Consider the following 11,996-nt stretch of genomic DNA (forward strand, 5'->3'; position numbering starts at 1 on the left):
TTCCCTATTCAAAGGCAACCGAATTAGAATGCGTGTTCTACACTTACTGCTTGTAAATTACTTCATTCCTGGACTCCGTACTTCTGAACTAGTAGAAGCTGGAAGACCCTAGGCTTGAAAACTTTAATCTACGTTTTTCCTATTAGGTGCATTGTGCTGCCACCTACTGCCAGGTACTCCATATCAGCGACCTCAGTAGTCATTAGACATCGTGAAAGAGCAGAATGGGGCGCTCCGCGGAACTCACGGACTTCGAACGTGGTCAGGTGATTCGGTGTCACTTGTGTCATACATCTGTACGCGACATTTGCACACTTCTACACATCCCTAGGTCCATTGTTTCAGAAGTGATAGTGAAGTGGAAACGTGAAGGGACACGTACAGCACAAAAGCGTACAGGCCGACCTCGTCTGTTGACTGACAGAGACCGCCGACAGTTGGAGAGGGTCGTAATGTGTAACAGGCAGACATCTATCCAGATCATCACACAGGAATTCCAAACTCCATCAGGATCCCCTGCAAGTACTATGATAGTTAGGCGGGAGGTGAGAAAACTTTGATATCTTGGTCGAGTGGCTGTTCATAATCCACAAATCACGCCAGTAAATGACAAACGATGCCTCGCTTGGTGTGGACAGTGGTAAAAAAGTACACAATGTGGCGATCCGATAGCAGGGTGTTGGTATGGCGAATGCCCGGTGAATGTCATCTGCCAGAGTGTATAGAGCCTACAGTAAAAGTCGGAGGCGGTAGTGTTATGGTGACGTCGTGTTTTCCATGGAGGGGGCTTACACTCCTTGTTGTTTTGGATAGCAATATCACAGCACAGGCCTAAATTAATTTTTTAAGCAACTTATTGCTTCCCACTCTTGAAGAGCAATTAGGGAGATTGCATCTTTCAACACGATCGAGCACCTGTTCATAATGCACGGCCTTTTGGGGAGTGGTTACACGACAATAACATCCCTGTAACGGAATGGCTTGCAAAGAGTCCTGACGGGAATCTTATAGGGCACTTTTTGGACGTCTTGAACGCCGACTTCGTGCCAGGCCTCACCGACCGACATCGGTACTTCTCCTTAGTGCAGCACTCCATGAAGAATGGGCTGCCATTCCCCAAGAAACCTTCCAGCACCTGATTGAACGTATGCTTGCGAGAGCGGAAGCTGTCATCAAGGCTAAGGGTGGGCGAACACCATATTGAATTCCAGCATTACCGATGGAGGGCGCCAGAAACTTGTAAGTCATTTTCAGACAAGTGTCCGGATACTTTTGATCACAGTGTAGTTACTGTTACGCCAGGCCGTCAGTTAGATGCATTATCCATTGTCAAATGAATAATGAAGCAATTTATGTTCAATTGCGGGAAACACATGCAACTCAGAAAATGTATTTTGATGAGATATTAAAGTATATGAGATGTATACGTCTGTATTTTATTGTCATAGAAACATGGCACAAAGCAATATGTTGTGTGGAAAGTGGAAAATGTGAGTAATAGCTGCTCATACATGCGTTTCATGAGCTTTACCGTCAACCAAATCGTGTCACGGGTTAACGCTCGCATATGAAAGAAAGATAAGGACTGGAAACTTAGTAATCAGTATTACAATCTTACGAAATAGTAATAGTAATAACGATCCTTAAAAAACAATTTAGCTTCGTAACTGTAACACAATCGAATTCTTTTGTTTTTAACTCTTAGAAAATTTCAGTTTTCCCCAGATTGGGAACCACTGTGTTGGGTGCTATGTAAGTGTCGAAAATAAACTATAAAGTTGACTTCACGGTAGCCATAACGGCTTCTCATGGTAAACGGAGACAGGAACATATGCAGGAAATTTAATAACAAATTACGCCTACAGTCTTTATAGCATTTTTATTATACCAACATCTTCATCATCAGCTAAATGTGATTTTATAAAAAACTAAGAAACGAGAGTAACATAGCATCGAGGTAATAACAGCGATTGTTATAAATTAGCAGGTGGCCGTTCGGGAAAGGAAACGTGGTAAGCTGTAAAACGAAACATCCCCGCTAACGTCTCATATGATTTAGGGAAGTCAAGGGAAATCTGGGTCGGCTGGACAATATAGGAGTACGCCGACCCTCTCAAATACGAAGCATTTGGCTTAAACTCGGCGCCGCAGCACTCGGTAATGAAGTAGGAGAGGGAAAGGAAGCTTTTCCTTTGAACTGGAAGGTAGGAATCAAAAGCAAGCAGAACAGAAATAAATCATTCATAACAAGATTATAGCTCAGATAACCCTTAATTTCTGTTTATACAGACAGGTGAGGCTTTAGCCGTCTAATTACTTTGCGATAAATGACCTTTAGAACTGAATTATTGGAAAGACTGCAGCCACGTTTATACACAGGCAGGCGTTTGGATTTTATTTTGCTGAAACCTGACCGATTCTTTTAGTGTCCCTTTTAATTATCTAAATCGACAGGTGGCTCAGTTCAGTGCCGTTATAACATTTGCGTCGAAATACACTTAGTGGCTGAGTATGGTGCTACTATGACGAGATGTAATTTCAGGTAATTTCGTGTCTGCTACACGGCAACTTAATTCCAGCAGTTACGATGTGAATTGTATTATACTAAACTTTGTTCCGCGAAAACCCGTCTGATGCAAACTGAAGCGGATTTATCCCCAGTACTTTCGTTTGGCTTCTGGCCATTAGTAGTTTAAATGGAGAAAGTTACTCCGTGTCCTGGCTGTAAAACATTTATTTAACTTTGTATCTTTTTCATGTAGTGGCTCGCACGGTGCAGCGATTCTCCCTTCGGTAATAAAGAAGAGCTCACTGATGAAATTGGTTGGACTTCTCTCTCAGAAGGCAACACGCGGCTGTAAGTGCTTTCAACTAGAAATATACGTAATGAAAATATGACGCTTTTATTAAGGTATTTTGAATCCGTCTTTGCAACTATCTCACCTCTTCTTCCTCGATTTCTCCATTCTCCATTCCCCTTCTTTGCGTTCACTGGTCACTCATCTTTTTTCTCCTTGTCTCTCCTCCTCCCCCCCCCCCTTCCAACCCACTACTACTCACTATTTAAACCTTCACGTTCAACTTCATCACTACTCCTTAATTTCTCTTAAACGTTAAATAAATAATTAGTGATGTAATTGAATGACATAACACACATATGATTAACTTCAGAGTAAGAGAAAAATTTTAGATCAAAGGAAAAGTAACGGTTAAGTTGGTAACGCTACCACACCAAACACACGGAGACATGTTTACCGAGAAAGATACAAAAAATAGTAATGGTTCTAAACTGCGTTGTGTTAAACATAAAAAAAATGCCTTGTTGTGCAAATCAATGTGGTGTTAAAACCAACCTTCTGGGAGGGAACCACAGCTCAGAGACATTACGAACAACAACAACACTCAATAACCGGAATGTTGACCCTGTAGTTTGGTCCCTCTACTCTCCAAACCAACCAACTACTCAGTAACCATTCAAATTATCATAAAAATTATAACAACGGAAAATAAACACTCCATCATTCTTGACTTTTAATTTGTTATAATCTTTATGATAACTTAAATGGTTTTTGAGTATTGTTATTGCTGTTGATAATCTGGTATTAGGCAGAAACCAATAGTGCCAAATGAAGGAATACATCAAAAACATGCGAAGAGACGACTTTTTCTGATCAGACAGAAATACGGGCAGAAAACAGGACAGAAATACGGCAAGTAAAGTAATTTTTTTTGGTAATGAACTGTTTTTTCGATCTAGAAAGCTTCCAGATTGTAAATATATTTCATTACAGACAAGTGGTGATGTTTTGTTTCAATAAAAGGTAACAAAAATATGCATTTTATTACAGTTGCAAGGACGTATTTAAAAGACATTCAATAATAGTAACGGTTCTACTCTGATTTCATGCTATTTTTGAAGGAATGTAAAATGCATTATATTATCCAGGGAATATTTTAGCCTTAATAAAATAAATTTGGACTGAGTAAAAAATGAACCACGTGACAGTGAAAAAACTAGCACAGAACGTTTAAATGCAACTTACTGAAACATCTATTGCAGTAAGAGAGGCGTCTACTATACATTAGATTTCTTTTTCGAACTAAATTATATTTCTCCGGATGCAAGCCAGCAGATCAGGGATGTTAGAGTTTAGTGTATCTTCGCCTTCAAAATGATTAAAGTCTGTACACTAGCTCAGCAGGAAGAGGAGAGGGCTAGAGAATTGAATATGTGTCAGCCTTTTGGAGGAAACAGCGCTGAAAACGGCTCTAACTATTTAGGAAAACAACGGAAAATCTAAATCTCACAAGTTATACCGGTATATGAAACTTTCTTCTTCGGTATGTGACTCCATTCTCATAACCACTGAATCTTCTCGTTTCGTTAACATTTTGTGTAAAACCCTCATGGGAAAGAGAGATAAAAGGTAAATGTGAAATGAAGCATATCCGCATCTGTAATTTAATTATGTGAATTTAAATAATAATGGAGGCTTGAATCTACATTGCAGCCACAATGAAGAAAGTCGTAATCCGCCTGCAGAAATTTGATAATAGCTTAAAAAAACTATCTTCAAAATTGTTCACCATCTGCACATCTGGGATCATGAGTGGGTTAAGATTCAAGAAACTAGAAACTGCCAAGCTAAGTTCATGAAACAAATAAAACTTTCCGGTGAAATACAGGGTAAGTAAAATTAAACTGTCGGTACTTGAGAGGACTCCTATGAAATAAGAGTGACCGTAGGCCAATGAAACATTGTGGCAGCATTTGAAAGACATGCGGAAGAGAAATAACGGATAAAATACTGACAGAAACAAATTTTAGTCTTCATATAAGAGGATAAAATTTGTTAATTGCGTACTATGTTTACGTTCCTGGTATGTTGCTCAGTGTGACGACAATATGCATTCAGGAAAGCCACGAACCGCACTAAAGATTGGTCTACTGCTGCCCAAAACTACTCACGTGTAAGCCGGCCGTTGAGGCCGAGCAGTTCTAGGCGCTTCAGTCCGGAACCGCGCTGCTGCTACGGTCACAGGTTCGCATCCTGCCTCGGGCGTGGATTTGTGTGATGTCCTTAGATTAGTTAGGTTTACGTAGTTTTAAGTGTAGGGGACTGATGACCTCAGATGTTAAGTCCCATAGCGCTTAGAGCCATTTTTTACTCAGGTGGAATATTGGCTACCTTCATCACTATGCACATCTTCAACCTCTATCGCGCCTCAGTCTCCCGTTGATAAACCCTGTCCTCCAAATAACCGCACAACCAGAAATCACAAGGGTTTAAATCGGGAGATCTGGCCACGCACTTTAGAAAGATCTGTCAATGGTTCGGTTCTCTCCAAATGTGTTAAGGAGTAACCGAGTGATTTCACGGGCAATGTGAGAAGGAGTTCCATCGTGCACCAAAACAGGTGAGTCCAAAGGGTCTCTCTCCCGTTGAGCAGGGATCAAATGTTGGCTAAGCAGATCACAGTAACGTGTGCCGTTCACGCTGCATATCTTGGTAATTGGGGTCCGAGTGGATGCTTAGTCACCGGCGCCTAACGGCAAGTCATGACACTAACGTTTCTAACAACGCATATCCTGCAGCACACAAAATGGTTCAAATGGCTCTGAGCACTATGGGACTTAACATCTGTGGTCATCAGTCCCCTAGAACTTAGAACTACTTAAACCTAACTAACCTAAGGACATCACACACATCCATGCCCGAGGCAGGATTCGAACCTGCGACCGTAGCGGGCACGCGGTTCCAGACTGAAGCGCCTTTAACCGCACGGCCACACCGGCCGGCTGCAGCACACAGCAGAGCATCATTCCTGTACAGTTGGGTACCCAAAAGGTAAATCGTTTTCCGTCCACACTGGCTCAAGTAGCGAAAGCTTAACTATAGCAAACCTGTCAAATCAAAGTAATAACCAAAGTAAAGACAATCTGTTCCAAGGTGCACATTTGTGAAATCAAAATCTGCTGCTGTGTATCAATCAGTACCGTTTAACTGCAGGACAAGTATTGTAACATGCTCGGATGCACCTTACGTGCTGTCCATAACATCTATATCAAACATTTATACTCAGCAAGCCACCCAACGGTGTGTGGCGGAGGGCACTTTACGTGCCACCGTCATTATCTCCCTTTCCTGTTCCAGTCGCGTCTGGTTCGCGGGAAGAACGACTGCCGGAAAGCCTCTGTGCGCGCTCGAATCTCTCTAATTTTAAATTCGTGATCTCCTCGGGAGGCATAAGTAGGGGGAAGCAATATATTCGATACCTCATCCAGAAACGCACCCTCTCGAAACCTGGACAGCAAGCTACACCGCGATGCAGAGCGCCTCTCTTGCAGAGTCTGCCACTTGAGTTTGCTAAACATCTCCTTAACGCTATCATGCTTACCAAATAACTCTGTGACGAAACATGCCGCTCTTCTTTGGATCTTCTCTATCTCCTCTGTCAACCCGAGCTGGTACGGATCCCACACTGATAAGCAATATTCAAGTATAGGTCGAACGAGTATTTTGTAAGCCATCTCCTTTGTTGATGGACTACATTTTCTAAGGACTCTCCCAATGAATTACAACTCGGCACCCGCCTTACCAACAATTAATTTTATATGATCATTCTACTTCAAATCGTTCCGTACGCATACTCCCAGATATTTTACAGAAGTAACTGCTACCAGTGTTTGTTCCGCTATCATATAATCATACAATAAAGGATCCTTCTTTCTATGTATTCGCAATACATTACATTTGTCTATGTTAAGGGTCAGTTGCCACTCCTGCACCAAGTGCCTATCCGCTGCAGATCTTCCTGCATTTCGCTGCAATTTTCTAATGCTGCAACTTCTCTGTATACCACAGCATCATCCGCGAAAAGCCGCATGGAACTTCCGACACTGTCTACTAAGTCATTTATACATATTGTGAAAAGCAATGGTCCCATAACACTTTCCTGTGGCACGCCAGAGGTTAATTTAACTTCTGTAGACGTCTCACCATTGAGAACAGCATGCTGTGTTCTGTTTGCTAAAAACTCTTCAATCCAGCCACACAGCTGGTCTGATATTCCGTAGGCTCTTACTTTGTTTATCAGGTGACAGTGCGGAACTGTATCGAACGCCTTCCGGAAGTCAAGGAAAATGTCATCTACCTGGGAGCCCGTATCTAATATTTTATGGGTCTCATGAACAAATAAAGCGAGTTGGGTCTCACACGATCGCTGTTTCCGGAATCCATGTTGATTCCTACAGAATAGATTCTGGGTTTCCAGAAATGACATGATACGCGAGCAAAAAACATGTTCTAAAATTCTACAACAGATCGATGTCAGAGAGATAGGCCTATAGTTTTGCGCATCTGCACGACAACCCTTCTTGAAAACTGGAACTATCTGTGCTCTTTTCCAAGCATTTGGAACCTTTCGTCCCTCTAGAGACTTGCGGTACACGGCTGTTAGAAGGGGGGCAAGTTCTTTCGCGTACTCTGTGTAGAATCGAATTGGTATCCCGTCAGGTCCAGTGGACTTTCCTCTGTTGAGTGATTTCAGTTGATTTTCTATTCCTTGGACACTTATTTCGATGTCAGCCATTTTTTTGTTCGTGCGAGGGTTTAGAGAAAGAATTGCAGTGCGGTCTTTCTCTGTGAAACAGCTTTGGAGAAAGGTGTTTAGTATTTCAGTATAAAGTGGTTGAAGCGATGCTGCGGAAGTCTGTCCCAGTCTTATTAGACAGCGAGCTTCTGAGTTCAATCACTATGTGTGGAAGACACTTTCAACGACGCACTCTAAGTCTGAACTGATCACAAACATGCTCAGTTCCACAACAGATTCCGCATGTTTTCAAATGAACTTGGCCCAGAAACAAAAAGTGTTCCATTACTTACAGAACGTCTCTTCTGAACACGTGTGACTTCATGCCTGAAAAGTGCATTACTACCTGCTCGGCTCCACACTCTCCTACGGAGATTATAAGGCGTCAGACAATTTGTGTTTCGTCGGCGAGGAAAGCCTGTCATCACCGATTCAGGTTCAGTTCCAGGAGTTCTCACGTCCACTTTCTCCAACAGCTGCGGGTCTGCAATGTTGCTCGTAATGGACACTTGGAGGCCAAACTGATCGTGTGAAAATGGTTGCGTGCTGTCTGCGAAGGCGCAAACATCAGAATTGCTTACAAAAAGGCAGATCTCTTATACTCACCTCGTGGTACCTAAGAGTCATAATTTGTAGGTAGTTGTCATCAGGCGGTGTTGGTGACCGTGCGAGACCACTATGAGGTAGATGGTCAATGTCGTGTATCCGCGATTGCCACGGGATGTTGGAATGACGTCGCTGTGGTCTACACCAACTCAGCGGACAACTTTATGTCTAGATTCTCCTTGATGTAATAATTTACCAACAGCCGCATGTATTGTAGAAATTTATTTTATGAACTTCTTATGTGCTACCAGTTTCAGCATTATACTGATGCCATCTTCAGGCCCCACACGTCGTAGTCGTAAAAACGCTACACACGGAAGGAGCCATATAACTGGATCCGTCAATACATCTACAATACATACGGCTGTTGGTAAATTATTACATCAAGGAGTGCATGCCAGCCGTTGTCCCACGGTCCATAATGGATCAGCGAAGATAATGTCTAGATAGTCAACAGCCTTGCTGCAATGATAACACCGGCTTCCGTCAGATCACCGAAGTTAAGCGCTGTCGGGCTTGACTAGCATTTGGATGGATGGCCGTCCGGGTCTGCCGAGCGCTGTCGGTAAGCGACGTGGGCTGAGCCCTTGTAAAGCCAGTTGTCGAGCCAATCATTTGGGAAGTAGTGGCTGTGGTCACGAACACTTACTGTGGCCGGGAGAGCGGTGAGCTGACCACACGCCCTTCCGTATCCGCTCGCAGTGACTCCTATCGTCTGAGGATGACGCGGCGGTCAGTCAGTACCGTTTGGCCTTCCGAGGTCTGTTCAGTCGCAGTTCCTGTGTCGACGCACTATCTTGTCGGAAAGTGACACTGCGCTCAGAATGAAGTATGGAATGACCCTTTACGGCGTGATGAGAGTCTGAACAGTATTACAAGCCACACTGTCCTGTCCGCAATTGGAGGCACTGTGCACTCTACCAACACCGACTCAAAGGAAGGCGGTTGTTGGTGACGTCAGGTCAGCTAGGCACGGCGAACGCCAGGTCTGTTGCAGGCAGAAGCGCCTGGGCGTGCTTATCACTATAAATCTCTTATTTTTGGACAAACTGTTTGGTATTGTTTTTGATTCTGCAGTTTTATTTGGTTGGAAGATTTTCTTACTATCGTAAAGCTACAAATGAAGATCATAGCTCTGTATTACTGAATCCTGTCGAAACAAACGTAGATCAATATGACAAGATGCTTTGCCCCATTGCGCCGGCCGCGGTGGCCGAGCGGTTCTAGGCACTTCAGTCCGGAACCGCGCGCCTACTACGGTCGCAGGTTCGAATCCTACCTCGGGCATGGATGTGTGTCATGTCCTTAGGTTAGTTAGGTTTAAGTAGTTCTAAGTTCTAGGGGACTGATGACCTCAGATGTTAAGTCCCATAGTGCTTGGAACCACTTGAACTTTGCCCCATTGCAAGCTTCTGAAATTTTACATTCAAGTAAATATATTTACTTGATCCATTTTGTTATCTAAACTTACCCCAACCCCCTTACAATTAACTTGTTTCTTTTATTTATTTATTTATTTTCGTTTGACATTGTCACTGGAAATGTGAACCAATTTACATGTGTAAATGTCCAACTGTTGCCAGTCATTATATTACAGTCGTTTTCAACGAAAGGAATTCTAAACAGGAAACAAAATAGCTTCATACATCGAAAATACTGCTGAGCTTAAACGTTTTTAAACATGGACATTAGAAATGATAAATATTCCCCTCTTCCAACTGAAAGGAGAAACTTTATGAGATAAAAAAATTTTATTTGATAAAACAAGTATCTCTCTTTTGCCTCTTCTTCCGTCCCCCACCCTCTCCCCCAACGTGGACAATCGCAAGATATTTCATTAACATTCAGTGCTCCTCACCCCTTAGTCAACCAAGACACCTAAAGAAGAGCACCAATATGTTCACAGTTTCTTGTAAAAGCAACCAGGTACAAACGTAACTTCCTCAGATTTACAGATAAGGTAAAGAAGCACGAATTCTGTTGCTGCTGGACCATGAAGATGTTTTTGTATGTCAATCCTTAAAACAGGTGGAAATTTAAGTTCAGGAGTACACTATTTGTTAAGAAGTGTAATGAATTGCACAATTAATTGATTGCAGAAATCTCTCAGAACAGTGTGTCAACTACCGCCAATAGTTTCACATTTTCCTGTGTCAGAGAGAGAGACACCACCATTATGAGTATACCTGCAACAGACCTGGCGTTCGCCGTGCCTAGCTGACGCAACGTCACCAATAAGCGCCGAGGCCTTCCTTTGAATCGGTGTTGACTCTACCGAACAGCTGACATTGACAATCAGTTAAAACAAACTCTTTGAGTTACGAAGGTGGAGCAAATTTTTTTTATTAAGTTTCTCAGGGCCAACGGCCTTGCCGCAGTGATAACACCGGTTCCCGTCATATCACCGAAGTTAAGCGCTGTCGGGCTGGGCTAGTACTTGGATGGGTGACCATACGGTCTGCCGAGCGCTGTTGGCGTGCGGGGTGAACACAGCCCTTGTGAGGCAAACTGAGGAGCTACTTGATTGAGAAGTAGCGGCTGCGGTCTCGGAAACTGATATACCGCCGGGAGAGCGGTGTGCTGACCACATGCCCCTCCATATCCGCATCCAGTGACGCCTGTGGGCTGAGGATGAGACGGTGGTCGGTCGGTACCATTGGGCCTTCACGGCCTGTTCGGGAGGAGCTTAGTTTAGTTTTTTAGTTTCTCAACACCTTTTCAGGCATGAAACGTATGTGTGTGTGTGTGTATAAGAAAGGAAAACTCATTACGTTATGACTGAGTGAGACAAAATATTAGTAAATCATATGGAGATGAATGCCAATTAGCTTGTTCTGCTGTGAAGTATCTTAGTCATCCTATGCAACTTGTAGTATCGTTTAATATTAACAATTCTGACTTTTTCTCAGTCCAAGGCAGTGAATCTCTTGGTAGAAACCACAACAGTAATTTCGGCTCTATTTTTGTTATGTTTCTTGTCAGAAATACACATGCACATATTGCAGATTAAAGCCGCATACTGCCGTCGGTGCATTCGTTCACTTTCATAATTTCAAAAGGTAAAGTAGCGGTAACTACATCTAAACCTACACTCCGCAAAGCACATGTGGCGAAAGGTTCTTTAGGACTACTGTCACTTCCCAGTTTTCCTGTTCTAGTAACGTATGGTTCGAGGGATGAAGGACTGCTGGTAAGCCTCCGCGCGAGTGAGCGTCACAAAAAAAGAATTAATACCGTAAGAGAAATGGGTAATAAATATAGTTCCGTCGGTACACACTCAGTTGTATGCGGTCGTACGATCGGGATACAGGCACGTACGTTCTAAGTACTATCATTCCCCGTGGCCTCGATAAAAAGAATTGTGATTAAATTGCATTTATTCATCTACGAAGGAAAATTATAGGACTTCCAAATTAAATGAAATGTAACACTGCAGGTTCTGAATGTCGCTGCAAATACATCGAAATTGACATTGGTGGCCACAAAGGGGAAGAGGTGAACACATTCACGTACCTCTATTGTGGAACAGCGCCGTCTTGAATACCGTCGCCTCCATATAATTCTCCGTGTAAAATTAAAATAATAATAATCTCCCAGAGTTACAGGAGCTGGGATCCGTGGTATCGTAAATCAGAAAATCATATTGACCATGAATTGCTTTAATTGTATAACACCATCTCACTTTAAAAATACACAACACGTCTTATCACCAGGACAGGAGAACAACGAAAATTAACTAATACTAAAACTAATAAACGAAGACTGTAAAGCTTCTTTTGTCCATCAGTGTTCAATAC

At 42.7% G+C, this 11,996-nt stretch overlaps 1 pseudogene; it reads left to right on the forward strand.

Annotated features, from left to right (window-relative positions):
* The first annotated feature begins 10,558 nt into the window (after positions 1-10,558).
* LOC124723599 lies at positions 10,559-10,676 on the forward strand (annotated as a pseudogene).
* Positions 10,677-11,996: the final 1,320 nt, after the last annotated feature.

Source organism: Schistocerca piceifrons, chromosome X, assembly GCF_021461385.2.
Source record: "Schistocerca piceifrons isolate TAMUIC-IGC-003096 chromosome X, iqSchPice1.1, whole genome shotgun sequence".
Lineage (NCBI taxonomy): Eukaryota > Metazoa > Arthropoda > Insecta > Orthoptera > Acrididae > Schistocerca > Schistocerca piceifrons.